Source organism: Coffea arabica, chromosome 5c, assembly GCF_036785885.1.
Source record: "Coffea arabica cultivar ET-39 chromosome 5c, Coffea Arabica ET-39 HiFi, whole genome shotgun sequence".
NCBI lineage: Eukaryota > Viridiplantae > Streptophyta > Magnoliopsida > Gentianales > Rubiaceae > Coffea > Coffea arabica.
In genome coordinates, this window is record NC_092319.1 from 36706870 (window position 1) to 36729904 (window position 23035).

The following is a 23035-nucleotide window of genomic DNA, read 5'->3' on the forward strand; positions in this document are numbered from 1 at the left end:
TGGCGGTAGTCCCGTGCAACTTATGTGTTGCTACCCTGTGCAACTTATGTACTGCTGATTTTTTTAATTTTTCCTTTTCTTTTCTTTTCCTTTTCCTTTTTCCACTTCTTTCCTCTCTTTCTACCTTCCCCCTTCAATCTCTACTCTAACCATTGCCGACCACTGGCGTCCGTGGCTTCCTTCCAACACTCCTTCTTTTTTTCTCTCTCTTTGCTCCCACTTTCCTCTTCTCCTCCTTTCCTCTTGCACTCCTCTATCCCTCATTCTCCTTCCACAATCCCTCACCGTCCTCTCTCCTTCTCCTCCACCCTACCTTCCTCTTCTCTTCCTCCCATCCCTTGTAACCCTCACCCTCTCCCCTATCTGATTTGAATCAAATTTAATTGAATCTGGTCTAGATCACAAACCTACAAAAGGTGGAATAGAAGAGTCAAATCTGATCCAAATCGCATTTCAAAAGAGGAAGGAGAAAAGGTAGAGACAGAGAGAAAGAGAGAGGAGACAGTGCCAAGTGAGGATCCGCAATCTAGTTAGTCAAGAATAAAAGGGAACGTGAGTGCAAAATAGTTAGCCAAGGAGTGCTTGCTTCATAAACCAAGGGTGGAATAGTTGTTGTCTTCAGTGGATCAGTTCAGGAAAATTTTTTAATTATGATGTAATTAGGGTGTCAACTCCTGCTTAGTTTTTGTGTAATAGGCCTTTAGGCCTCCAATGTACCCAAATAAAAATAAATAAACCTACATACAAGACAAGCAAGCAAAATAGAAATAAACACATTGACATGACGCAAATATATTAAACAAACTTGCATATATGTATATATATATATATGTTTCTCTTTCTCTCCCTATTTCTCTCTAAAAATATATAGACAATAATAGTATTTCCAATTATATGAACACGACTACTAGTGAACCGCCATTAGTATAGCATTTCTTGTAATTGACTTTATAATTAATTATTTATACATAGTATAATAATATGCTATATATTATATTAAAACCTATTTAGTATTCATGCAATTTAGTGCCAAGGATATTTGATTCCATCCCAATCTTTGTTATCTTCAAAATTGCCATCGAGGATCCAGGGATCATTCATAACAGTTTGAAAAAGGGAAGTAACTTGAGTTTCAGTCCAAATGAAAGAGTCGTCTGTTTCTAGCAAATTAACATTCAGGTTATTCGACACTACTTCCATATTTCCTTCCTCACTTTTGACTGCCTCATTTTTATTGCCGTTAATAATATTAAACACATAGGCAAGAAACAAATATATTAAACGAACAAGCATATACATACATATATGTTCTCTTTTTCTTTCCCTAAACCTTTTTAAAAATATATGGACAATAATAATATTTCTTAATATATGAAGACGGCTAACGACTAGCGAGCCGCCATTAATATGGTACAACATGTTTACTCACCCTATAATTAATTATATACATACATAGTAAATAATGTGATATATATCACTCTATTACATTATATTAAAGCCTACTTAGTATTCCATGTACTTCAGTTCCAGGAGCAGTTGATTCCAACTCAGGCTTTGCTATTCTCGTAGTTACCATAAAAGATCCCTGGACCACTCATAGAAACTTGAAAGAGAGAAGCAGCTTGAGCTTTAACCCAAATGAAAGAGTCATCTATCTCTAGCAAATTGATATTTAGAGTTGAGAGTGAAGTAGACAGAAATGTACTAAGGCCTCCGATAGAGATGTGGTAGGTTTAGTTTGGCGGCTGTCCCGTGCAACTTTTATGTTGCTGCCCCGTGCAACTTATGTGTTGCTGATTTTTCATTTTTATTTTTCTTTTCCTTTTCATTTGCCCCCTTCTTTCCTTTTATATATATATGTATATATATCATCTAAAATAATAGATTTGGATTACTGAGACTATGATAGTACTACTTTATTTTCTTGTAGGCCCTAAAAGTTCATTGGTTACGTAGTAAAAGACATAGTTGCCTATGTTACATTGTAAGGAATTAAGCAGGTACACACATTAGAATATCCAAATGCTTTGATTCTTTTAAACATATAGAAATTCTTTTGCAGCAATTCAAAGAAAGTTACAGTTTCATTAAAATGCTCAGTTTCAATCATTTGTGAGGAAAGCAAATTGACAGGAAGTTTGTAGACTCAAAAGAACGAGCTAGCAGCCATTTAGGCCCTGGCTTTTGATAAGATGAAATTTTGTTCCAAAATCGCAAGGCTAGGTAATTATTTTTAAATTTTATTAAAATATTGATCAAAACTATACTCATGCTTGATGCTTAAAAAACTTAATTTTTTTTATGCAGGACCAAGTCCATGAATATTGAGATGGAATGTGAGAGGTTAAGGCAAGAGTGTGAATCTCCCAGTGATGAAAACTACAAGCTCATGGAAGAAATGGCAATGGAAAGCCTTAGCAATTACTGAGAAGAGGGCATTTTCTGCTCATGGTATCCTAGATTCTGTACTAGTGCGTCCAACATGTGACCGAGTGGTTCTTAACAAAACAAGACGTGCAATGTCAAAGTGGTCCAAAATCCCAAAATAAAGCATGTGTAGTGTTACAAAAATTTGGGGTTAAATATGATTGAAAGAGTTCCTTATGTATACTGATTTTTGGGTTTTACTTTTTTGCATATACATTCTCATTGACTGAGAAAAGATCCGTCAAATTCCATTTCCAAAAAGATGTAACCACAAAAAGAAATGGCAGTGATACATGAAGCAAATGTTAGTCTTATAAGGCTTTTTGATGATATGTTCGAAACAAGTAATATGGGCTCACTTTTTATTCTATATCTTTAGGGACAGAATACAAGAACTGTCCTTACGCTAATTAATAGTTTAAAAGTACAATTGTGTTTACAAGAAAAATGGATCTTGATTTTGAAATTTATTCTCTTCTTGTCATGCTCATTGCACGAAAATTGCTCTCCATCTTTATTGATCATTAAAATGGTCCATTTCTCTAGTATCTAATTTCCTTCAACATAAGTTATACTATCTAATTTCTAGCGAACAGATAATGTCTTTTGTTAATTTGTTTGTCTACAAGATGGATTAATATGCGCAAGAGGCAAAAGGGGAAGAGATTTCATCTCATCTATAGGTGGTAAATGGGGCATAATTTTCTCTGGAAGGCAGTAATCTATAACACCCAATACTAATTGGTTGAGTTTAAAGTCATAAATTCAAATTGATCGCCATGGTAGAGTATAAAAGGAAAGTTGAATATTCATGAGCAAAACTTTTGAATTTTAATAATTTGCATCTTTAAAGCTACACCTAGCATCAAATTGGAAATTTATAGCTAAGGATTGGCAATGTAGGAGGGATAATTTATGAAAATCGGGACAGAATGTGATATTCCTCCCCCTTCAACTTCCTAAGTTCATATAAATGTGGATAATTTATTAGTGATGCACGTTATATGCACGTAATATATTTAGAGCCTTCAACTTCTTTCTCATTCAAGTTGTATTTTTTTTAGGATTAATTACATTTACCTCCCTTGAGGTTTAACCAAACTACCTAATAGTCCTGGTAATTTGGAAAAATAACATATACCTCCCTCGGCAATAACTCTGTTAGCATCCTACTGTTAACTATGGTCAAATGGCTAAATTATCCTCCATACAAATGCATTAATAAAAAACTTAAAAAAATGCAAAACAAAAAAACAAAACAAAAATAAAAATACAATGCTTGTGTAGCATAGAAATTTAATAAAAATAGGAAATCAGAAAAATCATTAGATAAAGGTAAATGAAGAAAGAAACAGTTGGACCTTATCCATAATCTCCATCATCTCCATCATCTCCATTCTCAATTGCTATCTTTTTTCTACTGCCATAAATGCCCCCACTGCCATCTCTTTCACGTACCACTGGTTGGGTTTTTAAAACTTTCCTACTTCCACCTTCATCTGTATGCATCTTCTCCATTTGAAAGCTCATTAGAAAAAAAAATCTATTAGATTTGCTGCAAATTTGAGATCTAATGGCTAAAAACTTGTTCATGCTCATACTCTAGATTGTACAATCTATGATATTTGTAGTCGAATTCCTCTATTTATTTTAATAGTTGGGGTGGATCTAAAATTGGACTATGTTCCTAATAAGCATTGTGTATTTATCAGATTGATGAACTTTAGATGGAAAGTTTATCGGACTGTAGTAGCCGTTGTTTTACCATTCTTTATTCTATCTTGTAGTTTGAAAATCTTTCTTTTGTCCTAGAAAACAAAAGGATGAATAATACAGAAACAAACTAGAAAGAAAGAAAGGAAACTAGGTTGCATGCTAGAAGACTGGTTCTTGGGTGTTATTTCATCGATTTTGGTAGTGGTTGGCAGTGTCTCTTATGGCACCATTCCATTGCCGCCGGCCATTTGTACGACTTTAAAGTTTTGGTTCTTTCTTGACAAATAAAATGGAGAGGAAGGAGACAATAAAAAGAAAGACAAGAAATAGGAATATGTAACTTTAAAGGATGGATAATTTGGAATATTCACTTAATATGTTTTCCTGGGATAATCAAAATAAGCCGTCAAATGTTTGCTGACTGATGGGAAGGTAGCATTTGTTATAGAATTATGGGTTTAAAGGTTCATTTTGTTATTTGTTCAAATCATGAGGAGTAATTTGTAGTTTGGCCAAACCTGAAGATAGGTAGATGTAATTAACCCTTTTTTTAATTCTTAAATGGATTAAACAAATTTCCTCATAAGCAATAGATTTACAATATTTAGTTTGCCAAGAGAGAAGGGGACAATATACCATTAGAAGGAAAATTTCAAATTTAGGGGAGAAAATTTAAGGCATGGCTAAAAGTTAGGAAACTTTTTTCTCTAATCCATAATTTTAAAAAGTTGAAAGGGGCAATATTGCACTCTCAGGGTGAAGATCAAGAGTTGGAGTTTTGATACTGATAATTTATATCACTAGAGGATATGAGGATAAACGGCATTAATTTTCTTAATGATAATGATGTTGGTATCTCCACATTCTTAGCATAAGAATGTTGGAGATCCTTGGAACCTCGTCTCTAAATTGATATCTCGATTCCTTTCTTTCTTTCATTTTTTTTAAGATCAAAGAAATTAATGTTCCAACCTCTTGCCAACCTAATTGAAGCTCCAACTTTAGCAAGTTTGAATTTCTTGTTAGATGATTTGTGCGTTATCTCAGATTCCAATTCCACTTTTGAAGTGTGGTCAAGCTTAATTTGTAAAATGCAAAATGTCGCAAGTATATTTATCCTTCGAAGTAGAAATTAATCATTACTGCTATTTGTAAGTTCCACGCAAGGTGTGGGTTCTTGGTGCCTTTACAAATATAAATTGTCTAAGTTAGTTTTTGTGCTACTTTTATTATTTTTAATTGTAAAATTTGATTTAAAAAAGTGCCATTGTGTAAATTGATTTCTCTTCTCATTACTTCACTTCATCACACCTTTTAACATAGCATTGCCTCTTGAGAAAGCCTTACATAAGAAATTTAAATTATGATGGACAAATGAAGACGAAAGAAATTTATTTGACCTAAGCCAAGACAAACAAAGGGCTAGTGTATTTAGGCCTTGAATGTAAAATGCATATTAATTTAATCTGTGAGGACTTGCAAAATTCCTTATATTTTTCTAAAAAATTCCCTTTTATTTGGAAATTATTACTTTATAATAGCCTTACTACCCAAACACCCCACAATAAGTGCAAATGAACAAAGAATTAAGGGTTTTTCCTTTCGTTTTCAAGCTATCGAAAATTAGGGTTTTTACGCCTTTTCGTAGTGTGACTATTCGGTGTGGAGTGTGTATCACATTTGGTGATTAAGAGTGAGTTTTAAATGATATTAAGAGTGTGATTATAAGTGATAATAATAAGTTAGTTAATTATAAGATAAAACCCTAGTATACGCGATTTAAGGAAAAACGGCATGAACCGACGGGTATCGTTCGCTACTGATTGGCTACCAATTGAACATACCATTTAACCACCATTTTACCAAGTTAATCTCATTGTTATTAGAGCCTAAATATCAGTTCTAAAGCTGATCAAAGAGGCCGAAATATTTGACCCCAAGAACCCAAGGAAAAGAAAAAAAAAAGTGAGATGTGATCTTGTGTGGACAAGTGGCATCCATCCAAGAACCTTTGACCCAAACTATGACCAAGCCATAAAACCAACTTGGAGCTTCATTCCTCTTCATTTTTCAGCTTGTGGCCGAAACCTTGAGAGAGAAAACACAAGGAAACGAAACTCCATTATCATCTTGTAGCTTGGTGTTTGTGAGTGAAAAACAAAATTCTAAACCGATTAAATCTTTCTTTGAGCACTTAGAAAGCTTGGTGTGCAAAAGGTTTACAAGGAGAGGTGGTGGATAACTCTTACAAGCATCTTTGAGAGGTATATTGGCTGTCCATCACATTTATTTCCCTTAGTCTTGTTTAAGTTGGTAGTAACTTGTAATCTTGCTTGTGATGCCTAATTCAAGTGATTTTGATGATTGTGGTGCTGAATTTTGAGTTAGAGTTTTGAATGGTTCACTTATAATTCTTGTTGTTTAAATGGTATATGGTGTATATAATCTCGTATAAGAGATTGTAGTAGTGGTTTAAGCTAGAAAGGTGAAGTTATACCTTGAACTCCTTAAATTCCAGAAATGAAACTCTTCACTGCCCTGTTCTGACCGGTTCTGTTTGACCATGAGGAAGGTCGAATTAGGCTTAGTACAAAACATAAAAGTTGTAAAGAATGATGTTTTATAACTGCCTGCAAAAGTTTAGCTTAATCGGAGCACTGTATCTTATCAAATGACAAAATACCCCTAACTGCCATAGGTAGAGCTTCATGGACAGTTTTGACATTTCACCAATCTAACCGCGTCTGCTCATCCTGATCCGTACTAAATTAGCATTTGGCCAAAACATAGAAGTTATAGTGCTATGTCTTAGCTTTCCAAAGGCCCTGAAAACACCTCAATCGGACTTCGGTAGCCTGAGTTATTATCGTTTACGTATAGTGCGATTAACTAGCCTGATTGTGAGATTTTGATTCTGTAATTTGAAATTTTGACCTGGATACACTACGAATTGGACTGAGTGGTCTTCATCAAAGTTGTAACCCTTTCTCTTAGTTTCCAAAACGGTATAAATTGTACACCAGGTCGATAAGCGTAGCTTCGGTTGTGTCCAATACGCTACGTGACATCAAATCTGTCTTTTGTTTTAGGACTTAAACTTCATTTGAAATGAGATGATTTTGTGTGTGACTTTGGGACTGATTGAGGAAAAAATTGAAGTCATAAATAGCTGAAAAATAGGTAAATACAAAAGGCGTGCCACCCAAATTTACGCTCGAAAGTTAGGTAGATATACTTGCGACTTAAGTAAGGCTTGAGAGCAAATATCACTTGAATTATCTGGGATATTGGTGTCCACTTTTATCGAGATATATAAGTTAGAATTTGGCCGAACTTGTACCCTTGGGAAATGAAATAACAACTACTAAAAATACGTCTTCCTCGTTCTTTCGACTCAAATGATATTTCCAAGTATAATTGCTACAACATTGCACAGTTTAAAAAGCGAGCAAGTGTTTCACGAATATTCTCCAAATGAATTTCAATTACTTCATTCTTATTGAACGAAACTTTTAAGTTTTGAACCTTAGTCACTTTTCAAAATTCTTAAACAAAGTTTTATCGCAGATTTTGACTCCAAACTCGGAGTACAACCCAGACGTGATCACTAGAGGCACTACATTTTAGTGAGTGCTTCCATATATTTGATTGAACTTGACATTTGTGTTTAACACTTGTCCAATGTGATTACATGAAACATAAGTGAACTGCTAGGGCAAGAGTGTACTTTATCGCACTTGCCCTAATGTGATTTGTTCTTATTCATTGATTGCAATTGACTTGCTACACATGCATATGAATTGTATCTTGTCTGGAATTCCAGAAACCCTGTGGCTAGTTAGTCGAGTCGAACCGGCAAGGGTCTGATCGATTAGATAACGAACCCTGGGTAGTTAGTGATGTCGAGCGGAGTGTTATCTTCTCGACTAATCGGTATATTCAAGTATTACCACCAATATTTATTGTGGAGTTCGGGTCCGGTAAGGGGTTTGGTCGATGAACGGAGATTGGAGTTAAGTAGTGTTCTACTGGACTAGTTTCTTCCTTTAAAATTGACGGAGTGTCAACTACCAATAGATCAAGCTATGGTGGAGTCGATATATGAGCAACTGTATCCTTATATGTGAAATGCGGAATGTTTATTGTTTGGCTATATGAAGTGTTGTTACTCACTTTTTGACTTGTTTTGCTCGCTATTTCACTATTATGCTACTTTTACTTTATTTGGATGGACAATTTGATATTTGGAACGTCACTGAGATTTAGCTCACTCCATTAGTTTTGTTTTCCTTAAAGGGGTACGAGCGAGGCTTGAGACGTGTACAGACTAGCATAGACTAGTAGTTAGAGTGATTTATACTTGCTATGCCTTGGTTATAGTTTGGTTACGATAGGCTAGGGTTTCGCACTTGAGAATAGGCCCTTTGCCTCGATTTATATGTCTAACCTATTTTTTTTTTTTTGTAATACTATTTGTAATGTAGAGGATGGCGGGTGCAGATGCTGTTGGGGGTGCTGGGCCATCTCAACCCGTGCCTACTGATGAGATACACCTCGAGGGACCCGTATGTCGCGTACTGACCTACCAGGAGAGCCCCGATGGGCCCGTGTGTCGGTGGTCCCTGGCACGCAAGATCCAGCGCTGCGACTGCTGGAAGACCTATTCCTACCCCGATCGGATAGTCCTTGCAGTGGATGATGAGTGGAGACGATTGGGTAGCGCCAATCATAGGTGCCAGACGGAGATAGAGCGTTTCCAGGCAGCCCTCCGAGTACACAGTGCCAAGATCCGAGAGCTTGAGGCTTCGATTCTGGAGGAGCGGGAGCGGACTAACGCCTTCAGGGAGCAGGCTCAGGTGACTACTGGTCGCCTTGTTCGAGTAGTTGGCGATGTCCGAGACCGGACCGACTGTATCATGATTGAGTGCGGGGCTCTAGTAGAGGATATGGTTCAGGACTTGACCGAGAAAGGTCAAGGTCAGGCGGTCCCTGGTGCTCCTACGGAGGAACCGGAGAAGGACCCCGAGGAGGATCCGAAGGAGGAGTCGATTGCACCTACGGGTCGGTTGGGTTGGCATCTAACTAGACCCCTAACTCAGGATTTGAGAGACTTTTGTGAGGTAGTTAGGGACAAAATGGGAGGACACGTTCCCTTTTGTTTTTGAATGTGACGTGTTACGGTGGATGTAATTAGGGTTGTTTTGTTCTATGTCCCTTGGCTGGTATAAGCCTTTGACTGGACTAGGTTGGCATGTATAGTATTTTCTAACCTGTTATGTGACTTGTTTTGCTATGTATATAAAAGAAATGTTTATTATGTGTTTTAGTGCCTCCATTTTATAATTTGAAAATGTTTTATCTGAACCAATCATGAAAGGTAGAAGGAGTCAGGATCAGGAAGCTACCCGAGGGCGTGGCTCTAATCGTGGGCGAAGGGGTAGACAGGCCCAAGAACCAGTGCAAGAACCAAGAGGGGAAAGAAATGGAACAGCTGAACCGTAACCTGGACCCCGAGCAGAAGGGGGGATCAGGTGGCGACGGCAATTCAGCAAATGACTAATATCCTTACCCGTTTAGTAGAGCAACAGGGTCAAGTCCCTGTGAACCAACCTAGAGATCCCAATATGGGACAAGATAGAGCTCTCGAAAGATTTCAAAAGTTCTCTCCTCCTAAATTCCTGGGAGGACCGGACCCTGAGAGAGTTGAGAGATGGTTAGAGACCATGATCAATATCTTTGCCACTCTGAACTATGGGGAGGATAGGCAAGTGCAATTCACCATTTTTCAGTATGAAGGTCCGGCCAGGGCTTGGTGGAATGTGGTTAGAGCTATGTGGGAGAGAGAGGGAATCACATGGACCTGGTTGAATTTCGTGCGGGAATTTAACGAAAAATACATTCCACCTATCGTCCAGGAGAAAAGAGATGACGATTTTATTAAACTCTGGCAGGGAACATTGAGTGTAGCTGAGTATGAAACCCACTTTACGAAATTGTCTAAATTTGCTCTTGAATTGATAGCCACGGAGCTAAGGAGAATACGGAGGTTTGTGCAAGGGTTCAATGTAGAAATACAAGAGGCCTTAGCGGCGGCCCAGATCAATACTTTCACTGAGGTTTTGGAGAAGGCCCAGGGAATCGAGACTGCTAGGGCACAAGTGAGAAATTTTCACGCAAAACGAAAAGGGGCTCCGGGTGGAAGTCAAAAGCCGGCACAAAATGATCGAAGTGTGCCATCCTCTAAAGTCGATCGTGGGGCTGAGGTGGAAGGTTTACGGGTACCTCGAGAGGGAGGTACACCGAGGAGAGGCCAAGGTGGAAGAGGACAAGAGAGAGGTGGTCCACAGGGGGGCCAGACCTCCACTCCCCGAGTATCGTGTGGCTATTGTGGAAAATCAAACCACACCAAGGATAATTGCTGGAGAAAGGCCCGGGAGTGCCTAAGGTGTGGAAGTACGGAGTACTAGATCGCTAACTGCCCGCTAATTAGCGATGCTCAGTCGGCTAGTAAATCGAACCCGAAACCGACCACCGTAGGAGGGACCAGGTCAAGGATACCGGTCAGGGTGTATTCGTTGGACCAGCAATCAGTGCCTGAGCCAACGGAGGTAGTGGAAGGTACGATTCCTGTCTTCCATCGTTTAGCTAAAATTCTGATAGACCCTGGTGCCATTCATTCTTTTGTTAGCCCTACACTTATGCTTGGAATTGACATGAAAGTTGAAAGGTTACCTTATGATTTAGAAGAAAGAACACCTACGGATAATCAAACTTTACTTGCGAATGATGTGTATAGAAATTGCGATATTTGGATTGGTAAGCGGAAATTAGTAGTCGACCTCATAAATCTAGCTATTAAAGGGTACAATGTTATTCTAGGCATGGATTGACTAGCGCATTATCATGCTTGGGTAGATTGTAGGATGAAAGTGGTCGAATTTTGCATACCAGGTGAGGCAACTTTAAAGTTAGACGTGAGGGGTATGTTAGCCTCATCTGCGCTCATTTCGGAAATAAAGGTTAGGAAATTGCTTAGTCATGGGGCACGCGGTTATTTAGCTTTTTTAGTTAACACCCCGGGAGAAAAGATTAAACTGGAGGACATACCGGTAATCAGTGAATATCCGGACGTATTTTCGGAGGAGTTGGAGTCACTACCACCGAAAGGGAGATTGAATTTAAGGTTGACCTAACACCTAGAACTACTCCCATTTCAAAAATCCCTTATCGAATGGCACCTACCGAACTTAAGGAATTAAGAGTTCAATTGCAAGACTTGTTAGAACGGGGATTTATACATGAGAGCAAATCACCGTGGGGAGCTCCAGTACTATTTGTTAAAAAGAAGGACGGGAGTTTAAGGTTATTCATTGATTATCGATGGTTGAATGCGGTAACCGTTAAGAAATATCCTTTGCCCCACATTGATGAATTGTGTGATCAATTACAAGGGGCGGTGGTGTTCTCTAAGTTGGATTTTCGACAAGGGTATTATCAATTGAAAATTAGAAAGGAGAATGTGCCAAAATGGCTTTTAACACTCAATATGGGTATTTCGAGTTTGCAATAATGCCTTTTGGCTTAACCAATACCCCAACAGCATTTATAGATTTAATACATCGGGTGTTTAAACCCTACTTGGATAAGTTTGTGATGGTGTTTATTGATGATATCATAGTGTACTCAAAGACAGGGAGGAGCATGAGCAACACTTGAGGATAGTATTGCAAAGCCTAAGAGCACCAGCTGTTTGCCAAATTTAGCAAGTGTGAATTTTGGTTAGAGAAAGTAGCCTAGGCCATATCATTTCAAAGGATGGGTTTACTGTAGACCCGGCCAAAGTAGAAGCTGTAGCCAAATGGAAACGGCCAGAGAATCCTACTGAAGTACGAAACTTTTTGAGCCTAGCGGGATATTACCGCCGATTTATAAAGAATTTTTTGAAAATTGCGGGACCTCTAACGAACTTAACAAAGAAACAAGGAAAGTACATTAGGGATGTTAAGTACGAGAATGGTTTTCAAGAGTTTTAAAGGCAATTGACCATGGCTCCAGTGTTACCCTTGCTCAATGGAACGGATAGCTATACGGTTTATACCGATGCTTCGAAAGAGGGGTTAGGGTGTGTTTTGATGTAAAATAAGAATGTGATTGCCTACGCATTTTGGAAGTTAAAGCCTCATGAACAAAACTATCCAAGCTTGCAGCTGTTGTGTTTGCCTTGAAGAAATGACGGCATTACTTATATGGGGTAACATTTGAGGTATACACGGATCATAAGAGACTTAAGTATCTATTTTCTCAGAATGAGCTAAATCTAAGACAACGTCGGTGGGTGGAGTTCTTAGAAGACTATGATTATACGATTAACTACCATCCAGAAAAGGCCAACGTTGTAGCAAATGCTTTAAGTCGAAAGGCTCAACTAGCAAGTTCAATGATGGGAGAGTAGCGCTTGTTAGAGGATGTATATGAATAGAACCCACATCTGGAGCTACAGAAAGTTATTTTTTCAAATGTTGAGGTGAATTCGACACTGTTAGATCGGATTAAAGAAGGCCAAATGAAAGAACTGACGGTGCAGAAGTGGGTAGAACAACTGAAGAAGGGAAAGTTGCCTAACTTTAACCTAGGTTTTGATGAAATTTTAAGGTTTCGAAATCACGTTGTTGTACCTAGGGATGAAGAGTTAAAGAGGGAGATTTTGGAGGAATCTCACCGTTCTAGGTATACGGTGTACCCAGGCAGTGGTAAAATATATTAGAATCTCAAAAATTTGTATTAGTGGGATAACATGAAGGCGGAGATTACCCAATTTGTACAAAAGTGTCTTACGTTCCAACAAGTGAAGGTCGAACATCAAAAACCGTCAGGTCTGTTACAGCCTTTAGAGATTCCTGAATGAAAGTGGGAGCATATAACGATGGATTTCGTATCAGGGTTACCACGAACTAAAAAAGGGTATGATGCGATTTGGGTGATAGTGGATCGATTAACTAAGACCGCACATTTCCTGCCAATTAATATGAAATATTCTTTGGAGAAACTGACCAAACTCTATATGGATGAAGTAGTGAAATTACATGGGGAACCAGTGAGTATCGTGCCTGATAGAGACCCCAAATTTGTATCTCGATTTTGGCAGAAATTGCAAGAGACTCTAGGAACTAAGTTGAACTATAATACAGCGTATCATTCTCAAACCGATGGACAATCTGAGAGGACCATTCAAACTCTTGAAGATATGCTAAGAGCCTGTATTATAGATTTTGGAGGGAGTTGGAGCCAATATTTAACCTTGGTTTAGTTCGCGTATAACAATAGCTATCACTCTTCTATTCAAATGGCTCCATATGAAGCATTGTATGGACGAAAGTGGCAATCGCCATTCCATTGGGATGAAGTAGGAGAGAGGAAGATTATTGATCCGGCTACAATACCTTGGGTTGAGGAAGCCTACGAAAAGGTAAAGGTGATTCGTCAGAGGGTTCAAATAGTTCAAAACCGACAAAAGAACTATGCCGATCATCGAAGGAAGGATTTGGAGTTTGAGATAGGGGATAAAGTATTTCTTAGGGTTACTCTATTGAAAGGAAAGATTAAAGGAGGAAAAGGGAAAAATTTGCAACTGAGGTACATATGATCCTTTAATATACTCCAGCGGATAGGAAAGATGGTTTATCGACTAGAGTTACCAGCTAGCTTGTCTCGGATTCATGACATATTTCATGTTTTTTTGCTTAAGAAATACCATCCGGATCCAACTCATATTTTGCCACCAGAAGATATTGAACTCGACGAGTCTTTAACCTATGAGGAACGACCCATTCAAATACTGGATAGGAAGGTGAAGGACTTGAGAAACAAGCAGATTCCACTGGTTAAGGTTCTATGGAGATATCATGACGTGAAGGAAGCAACCTGGGAGTTGGAGAAAGACATGCAAGAGAAGTGTTCCGAGTTGCTTACGACTAAAAGTATGAATTTAGATGTCGAAATTCTCTTAAGGGGGAGAGAGTGTGAGAACTTGCAAAATTCCTTATATTTTTCTTAAAAATAAATTCCCTTTTATTTGGAAATTATTACTTTATAATGGCCCTACTACCCAATCACCCCACAATAAGTGCAAATGAACAAAGAATTAAGAGTTTTTCCTTTCGTTTTCAAACTAACGAAAATTAGGGTTTTTACGCCTTTTCGTAGTGTGACTATTCAGTGCGGACTGTGTATCACATTTGGTGATTAAGAGTGAATTTTAGATGATATTAAGAGTGCGATTATAAATGATAATAATAAGTTAGTGAATTATAAGATAAAATCCTAGTATACGCGATTTAAAGAAAAACAGCATAAACCGACGGGTATTGTTCGCTACCGATTGGCTACCAATTGAACATACCATTTGACCACCATTTTACCAAGTTAATCTCATTGTTATTAAAGCCTAAATATCAGCTCTAAAACTGATCAAGGGGGCCGAAATATTTGACCCCAAAAACCCAAGGAAAAGAAAAAAAAGTGAGATGTGATCTTGTGTGGACAAGTGGCATCCATCCAATAACCTTTGACCCAAATTATGACCAAACCATAAAACCATCTTGGAGCTTCATTCTTCTTCATTTTTTCAGCTTGTGGCCGAAACCTTGAGAGAGAAAACACAAGGAAAGGAAACTCCATTATCATCTTGTAGCTTAGTGTTTGTGAGTGAAAAACAAGATTCTAAACCGATTAAATCTTTCTTTGAGTACTTAGAAAGCTTGGTGTGCAAAAGATTTACAAAGAGAGGTGGTGGATAATTCTTACAAGCATCTTTGAGAGGTATATTGGCTGTCCATCACATTTATTTCCCTTAGTCTTGTTTAAGTTGAGTAGTAACTTGTAATCTTGCTTGTGATGCCTAATTCGATGATTGTGGTGCTAAACTTTGAGTTAGGGTTTTGAATGGTTCACTTATAATTCTTATTGTTTGGATAGCATATGGTGTATATAATCTTGTATAGGAGGTTGTAGTAGTGGTTTAAATTAGAAAGGTGAGTTATACCTTGAACTCCTTAAATTCCAGAAATGAAACTCTTCACTGCCCTGTTCTGACCGGTTCTGTTTGACCATGAGGGAGGCCGAATTAGGCTTAGCACAAAACATAAAAGTTGTAGAGAATGATGTTTTATATCTGTCTGCAAAATTTTAGCTCATTCCGACTACTGTATCTTGTAAAATGATAAAATTACCCCTGACTGCCATAGGTAGAGTTTCATGGACAGTTTTGACATTTCACCAATTTAACCGCATCTGTTAATCCTGGTCCATACTAAATTAGTATTTGGCCAAAACACAAAAGTTGTAGTGCTATGTCTTAACTTTCCAACGGCCCTAAAAACGCCTCAATCGGACTTCGGTAGCCTGAGTTATGGTCGTTTACGCATAGTACGGTTAACTAGCCTGATTGTGAGATTCTAGTTCTGTAATTTGAAATTTTGACCTTGATACACTACGAACTGGACTAAGTGGTCTTCATCAAAGTTGTAACCCTTTCTCTTAGCTTTGAAACGGTATAAATTGTACACCATGTCGATAAGCGTAGCTTCGGTTGTGTCCGATACGCTAAGCGACGTCAAATCTATCTTTTGTTTTAGGACTTAAATTTCATTTCCGGACATTTTCCTAACTTGATTTTGTACTTGTACGACATTGAGCCTTTTGACTGGCTATTGAAATGAGATGATTTTGTGTGTCACTTTGGAACTGATTGAGGAAAAGAATGAAGCCATAAATGGATGGAAAATAGGTAAATACAAAGGGCGTGCCACCCAAATTTACGCTCAAGGGTTAGGTAGATATACTTGCGACTTAAGTAAGGCTTGAGAGCGAATATCACTTGAATTATCTAGGATGTTGGCATCATCTTTTATCAAGATATATAAGTTAGAATTTGGCCGAACTTGTACCCTTGGAAAATGAAATAACGACTACTAGAAATACGTCTTTCTCGTTCTTTCGATTCAAATGGTATTTCCAAGTATAATTGCTACAACATTGCACAGTTTGAAAAGCGAGCAAGTGTTTCACGAATATTCTCCAAATGAATTTCAATTATTTGATTCTTATTGAACGAAACGTTTAAGTTTCGAACCTTAGTTGCTTTTCAAAGTTCTTAAATAAAGTTTTATCGCAGATTTGGACTCCAAACCTGGAGTACAACCCAAACGTGATCACTAGAGGCACTATATTTTAGTGAGTGCTTCCACATATCTGATTGAACTTGACATTTGTGTTTAACACTTGTCCAATGAGATTACATGAAACATAAGTGAACTGCTAGGGTAAGAGTGTACTTTATCGCCCTTGCCCTAATGTGATTTGATCTTGTTCATCGATTGCAATTGACTTGCTACACATGCATATGAATTGTATCTTGCCTAGAATTCCAAAAATCCTGTGGCTAGTTAGTCGAGTCGAGCCGGCAAGGGTCTGGTCGATTAGATAACGAACCCTGGGTAGTTAGTGATGTCGAGCGGAGTGTTATCTTCTCGACTAATCGGTATACTCAAGTATTACTACCAGTGTTTGTTGTGTAGTTCGGGCCAGTAAGGGGTTTGGTCGGTAGACGGAGATTGGAGTTAAGTGGTGTTCTACTGGACTAGTTTCTTCCTTGAAAGTTGACGGAGTGTCAACTACCAATCGATCAAGCAATGGTGGAGTTGATATATGAGCAACTGTATCCTTATATGTGAAATGCGGAATGTTTATTGTTTGGCTATATGAAATGTTGTTACTCACTTTTTGACTTGTTTTGCTTGCTATTTCACTATTATGCTACTTTTACTTTATTTGGATAGACATTTTAATATTTGGAACCTCACTGAACTTTAGCTCACTCCATTAGCTTTGTTTTCTTTACAGGGGTACGAGCGAGGTGTGAGACGTGTACAAACTAGCATAGACTAGGTGTTTTGACTTTTGATTTGTACTCGCGCTATCACTCGCTTAGGATGCTTTGTACTTGGATTGTATACACTTTGAAATACTTTGGATGTATAGAAGTTTTGTATCTGGATTTGTGCATCGATGTACATTATAAGTTTGATTTGCAATGTCATTTATTGTCTATGGATGCACGCATGACATACGAGTGAGTGAGTCCTGGCAAGAGTTGGGCAGACGGTCCGCCGAACCCTTTGGTACGCCTTAGGGAGAGGTGAGGTCGTCACATAATCCAATCGAACTTTAGACACTAAAGTAGCAGGTCTTGGAAATGTGTGTAAATTCTCGTCTAGGCTTTAGAACTTCTGCTCGATCTCTTTGCCAGGGCAATAAAGTAGAGGTGGTGCCAGTCGTTACTTAATTTCCATGGTAGACTCTTGTGCCTAAAAGTCCAAATAAATGCAGCCCAGAAGATAATAAATAAATGAAAGGACATAACTCCACTACTGGATGAACACCATCCACGAAACTGGTGCCAACTCCCTGACTACTCCTGCCCTGCTCATGCTTTCGACTTCCATGTCCCTCCTTGCGAATCAATGCATCATATACCATTTCTCCAAACTCCGATTGTATTAGCTAGCTATCACAGAAGGTGGTAGTAGAAGTCATATGGTCCAACTCAACTTTGAATCCACCTATGCCCCATGATATTTGCCCAACATTGATATCAACATGGCTTCGGCGAAATTGTGGCTCAACCTCCATGGATATTTCACAAATTGTTTGCAGTGACATCGTTTTCATATGGTACATTGTGGTATTGTTATCGTCACACCCTAATCGCAACCTAGCAAAAGCACTCAACTCATGAAATTCCGAAACCACAGATTTAATTTGAACGCATCTCGATCTAGCCCCATGTAGATGTATGCACTCTATCCACCAACTATTCATAATCAATTCGATCTTTCACTAATATATCTTTTTTGCACCTTCGAGGGTTATATGTAAATGATCCTCCGATCTCTACTATTTTTTCAGCCTAATAAAATTGAATCACTAATATGATAATCTAATGAATATTTTCTAGTTAGATGTTACGAATTTACTATATATGGATTACCTAAATATAATTATTCCAAACATTCACTTTCACACTTTCTATTAAGGCAATCATTCAGTTTGCAAATAATATACTATTTAGCCCAATTAACAACGAATAATCATATATAATTAAAAATGAATAAAATTAATTATTAACAACAAATGAAAAATTTTAATACATCAGCTATTAATAAACTTTGTTTTTTTCCCGTTTTCACAACTACTTGATAAATTAACATAATAATAATTATTACTACCAAAAAATATTAACTAAGTGCACAGATTAACTAAATAAACAAAATTTAATTATTCATAAACATAAAAAATTGGTCCATAAACTAATTAACTATAAACTGAAAAATTAAATATTCATTACAGATAACCATACTTAACTATAGATGTTAACTCGAGCGGACAACTAATGTCATTACCATAATCATTATTATTTATAACTAAAATAAATACTTATTGATTGTGGGTGTGTCTTCTTCTACTATCACAAGTGATGCCAGTTTGGATGTTGGCTTGGTAATAGGAGTGAAGGATTCGGGTGTTCCTGCCTTGCGGTTGCAGTCGGTGGTGGCGGGGGGTACTTCTCCTGTCGTGGCTGAAGCGGGTAGTACTGATGCTGCTGGTTAATCTAGTGGTGTATCTGATGAGACGCCGGCTCTTTTATTGAAGGCTGAGGCGATCTCAGGTGCTGGAGCTTCTAATCCTTTGGCTGCGCTAATGGGGGTTTCCTTCGTGGTTACAAATTTGAGCGCAATTCAAACAGACTCGATTGTAGCTTCACAAAGGGTGTTGATGGGTGAGGAACAGAAGGTGGCTTTGGAATCTTTTACGAGTCTGGCTGGGCAATCATTTGATGTGTTGTCACAGCATAATGTGTTGGCTAGTTCCCCTGGGTTGGAGGGTCTTGTGCATGAAGCTATTATTGAAGCTGCAGATCAAATTATTGATGCATCTGCAGATCGTGTGTTAGAGGAACCTTTGTCGGAGGATGACAGTTTAGATGTTAGGTAGTTGGAAAAGAAGGTGGTAGGGGATATGAATCTTATGCAGCGCAAACCAGCTCAAGAGTCGTTGGAGGAACTATGACAGTGATTGGATGGGCTAAAAAATCAGGAGGTTTGGCAAACGCCCAAAACCAAAATATCTCGTAAGAAGATAGTGATGTCTCCTCAAGGTTCTTCCCATCAAATAAATCAATTATTGAAGTTCTTTTTTCGAACATTATAGGTGTGTGTAAAGCTGTTTCTTTGTTGAGATTGCGAAAATAACGTAAGCAATATGGCGTTTCATGCTTAACTCTCTGTGAGCCGTTTGTTGATGTTTCTTATCTAGAAGAGTTTCGATGTAAGCTTGGGTTCCACGCTGCTACTGCTAATTTAGAAGGTCATCTTTAGGTGTTTTTTGATAGGGGGTTTGATTTTCAATTAGTAGCGCAGTCAACTCAGTTTTTGGCCTTTTGGGTTGCATCCCGCAACTGGGCTATCCTTTTGTTTCAATGTTTGTCCATGCAGCTTGTGACGTTGAAGCTCGGGCTCATCTTTGGGATGATTTATTTCAATTAGATTTCAACTTGCCAATGTTGGTGTGTGGAAATTTTAATGTAATCCTATCTTCGTCAGAAAAAAATGGAGGTCATCTGTTTTCTCCTAGTAAGGCTACTAATTTTCGAAATTTTATACAAAACGGGAATCTGGTTGATGTGGGTTTCTCTGGTTAGGCATGGCTCCGATCACTCTCTATTATTGATGACTTTTCGATTGCATATGGAGGAGGGGACACGAAGTTTTTCTTTTCTAAATTGTTGGATTACTCACCCCACTTTTTTGCAAGTAGTAAGGGATTCATGGGTAGGAGTTGTTGCTGGCAGGCCCATTCGGGTAGTATTCATGAAGTTATAGCGGTTGAAGCAAAGTTTATGAGTGTGGAATAGGAAGGTTTTTGGCAACATTTTTTATGCCTTTCAGGTGGCAGAGGAAGCAGTGTGGACCCAAGAGGCGGTTATAGAGGTGAATTCGTCCGATGAGAATTTAACACAATTAAATTCGCGAAATGAAGCTTTGCATCTAGCTTTGCATCGTGAGGCAGCATATTGTGTAGAAATATAACCCATAGGATAACAACAAATAAATTTCACTCAATGAATTAATTAGGCAGCGAAGGATAAGGAATAAAAAAGGGATAAGCAATTGTACTGTTTATGATGAACCGAGGCAACGAAATAGAAGCAGAACTATGAAAAGCTTTAGGAGGCAAAACCAATATTTCTTTATAAGTCTCTCAGCTACTTTACATGCCACACACCGGTAGACTAGTACTACACATATATATATAGGCACCAAGTCTCCATATTGCTCAGGGATTTTGTCCGCACCATCTAATAAATCAGAGACCACATTGGAATTGGACATCAAGCATCCTAGTTAGACTGGAACTCAACTAGCTAGACGTAGATCCGAACTATACTAATTCCAACTAACTCCAATTAAGACATTAACAAATAATAATCTTGATTTAATTTCTATATTGCCTCCCTTAAATCAAGATCTTCAAATTTCACCATGCCGAGCATCTTCTTCAATTTCATAAACATCTCCAACTTGAGTGGCTTTGTCAAAATATCAGCTACTTAATCTTCATTTCTGCAATAGTCAATGACAATTTTTTGCTCTTGAACCAATTCACGAATAAAATGATACTTGATGTCAATATGTTTGCTGCGCCCATGAAAAACTGAATTTTTTGTCAACTCAATAGCAGACATGCTATCACAAAATATTGTGGTAGGACCATCTTGCTTGTGTTTCAAGAATCCAAGCATTCTCCACAACCAAAGTGCTTGAGTAGCACTATTTGTAGCCGCCATGTACTCTGCTTCTGCTGTGGACAAAGCAACCACTTGTTGTTCTTTGAGGACAAAGAAAATACACCAGATCCCAAGTAAAATGCATAACCAGAAGTGCTTTTCCTTTGTATTGTGTCACCAGCCCAATCACTATCAGTGCATCCAACAAGGTTGTTATCATGTGAAGATGAATAAAATAAACCGTTAGATTGCGTACCTTGAACGTATCTCAAAATTCTCTTAGCAGCTTGCAAGTGAGACTGGCGTGGAGATTCCATGAATCTACTAATCAAACCAACTCCATAAGTGATGTCAGGCCTTATAGAAGTTAAATACCTGAGACTCCCCACCAATCTCCTAAAATAAGTAGCATCAACAAAATCACCAGTACCATCTTTGGTTAATTTCAATTTTTCTTCAACCGGCATCATCATTGGTTTACCCACATCCATCTTAAACTTCTTCAGAATATCACTTGCATACTTTCTTTGTGAGATTAAAATTCCATCATCCAACTGATGAACCTCAATACCAAGAAAATAAGACATCAATCCCAAATCTATCATCTCAAATTGACTAATCATGGCCTCCCTGAATTTAGAAATTAGTTTGGAATTGTTGCCTATAAATATCAAATCATCCACATACAAGCATACAATAAGGACATCTCCTCTAGGGTTGAATTTGATGTACAGAGTATGCTCATATGGATATCTTAGAAAATCATGCTCAATAAAATAAGTATCGATGCGAGTATACCAAGCTCTAGGAACTTGTTTCAACCCATACAATGCCTTTTTCAATCTATACACTTTGTTTTCTTGACCTTTTCTAACATAACCAGCAGGTTGCTCAACATATACCTTTTCTTCAAGAAAACCATTTAAAAATGCGGATTTCATATCCATGTGATGAATTTTCCAACAATTATTTGCAGCAAGTGAGACAATCATACGAACCGTATCAAGTCTGGCAACTGGTGCAAAAATTTCAAAATAATCAATACCTGCCTTTTGCCTATAGTCTTTAACAACCAATCTCGCTTTGAAGCGATCCACCTCTCCTGTTGGCTTATACTTGGTCTTATATACCCATTTCACTCCAAATGACTTCTTTTTAGGTGGGATAGTGGTCAACTCCCATGTATCATTTTTCTCAATGGCATGAATTTTTTCATCCATTGCACGAACCCAACGATCATCTTTGACAGCTTTTTCAAATAAGACAGGATCACAATCTACAAAAAGAGCAAAATTCACAATTGCATCATCAGTTAAATCATCATCTTTGCCAACAACATAATTATCAAATCGGGCTGGCATGCGGCGTTCTCTCTGTGGTTGGCTGGATGTCTCAACCTGAATAGTAGAAGTTGAGGGATCATCATAAGAGTGCACAACTTGCTCCACTGCTTGCTTACTAGCACTCGGTCCCATAATGGGAGAAATGAATGGATATTTTGGCCATGTCTTAGGATCTTTTCTGGATCAATCCCAAATTTCATGTTTATCAAAAGTTACATCTCTGCTAATAATCACATTTCCTGTGTTTGGATTGAATAACTTATACCCCTTAGTCTCATGACTATATCCAATAAAAGTACACTTCTCTGCTTTGTCATCCAATTTCTTTCTCAAATGATCTGGAGCATGTGCATACGCAAGACAGCCAAATACCTTGAAGTGAGAAATATCCGGTTTCATACCAGCCCAAACCTCTTGTGGGGTCTTCCCAAAATTGCATCTAGTAAGACACCTATTCAAAACATAAATAGCACAAGATACTGCTTCTGCCCAAAAGGATTTAGGAATACCTTTGGAATACATCATAGATTTCACCATGTCCATCACAGTCCTATTCTTCCTTTCTGCCACACCATTTTGCTGAGGTGTATATCTGGCTATCAATTGATGTTTTATACCACTTTCCATCAAATAGTCATCACAAACAAGATACTCAGTGCCTCTGTCAGTTCTCAAAATTTTAATAAAGTAGCCACTCTACTTCTCG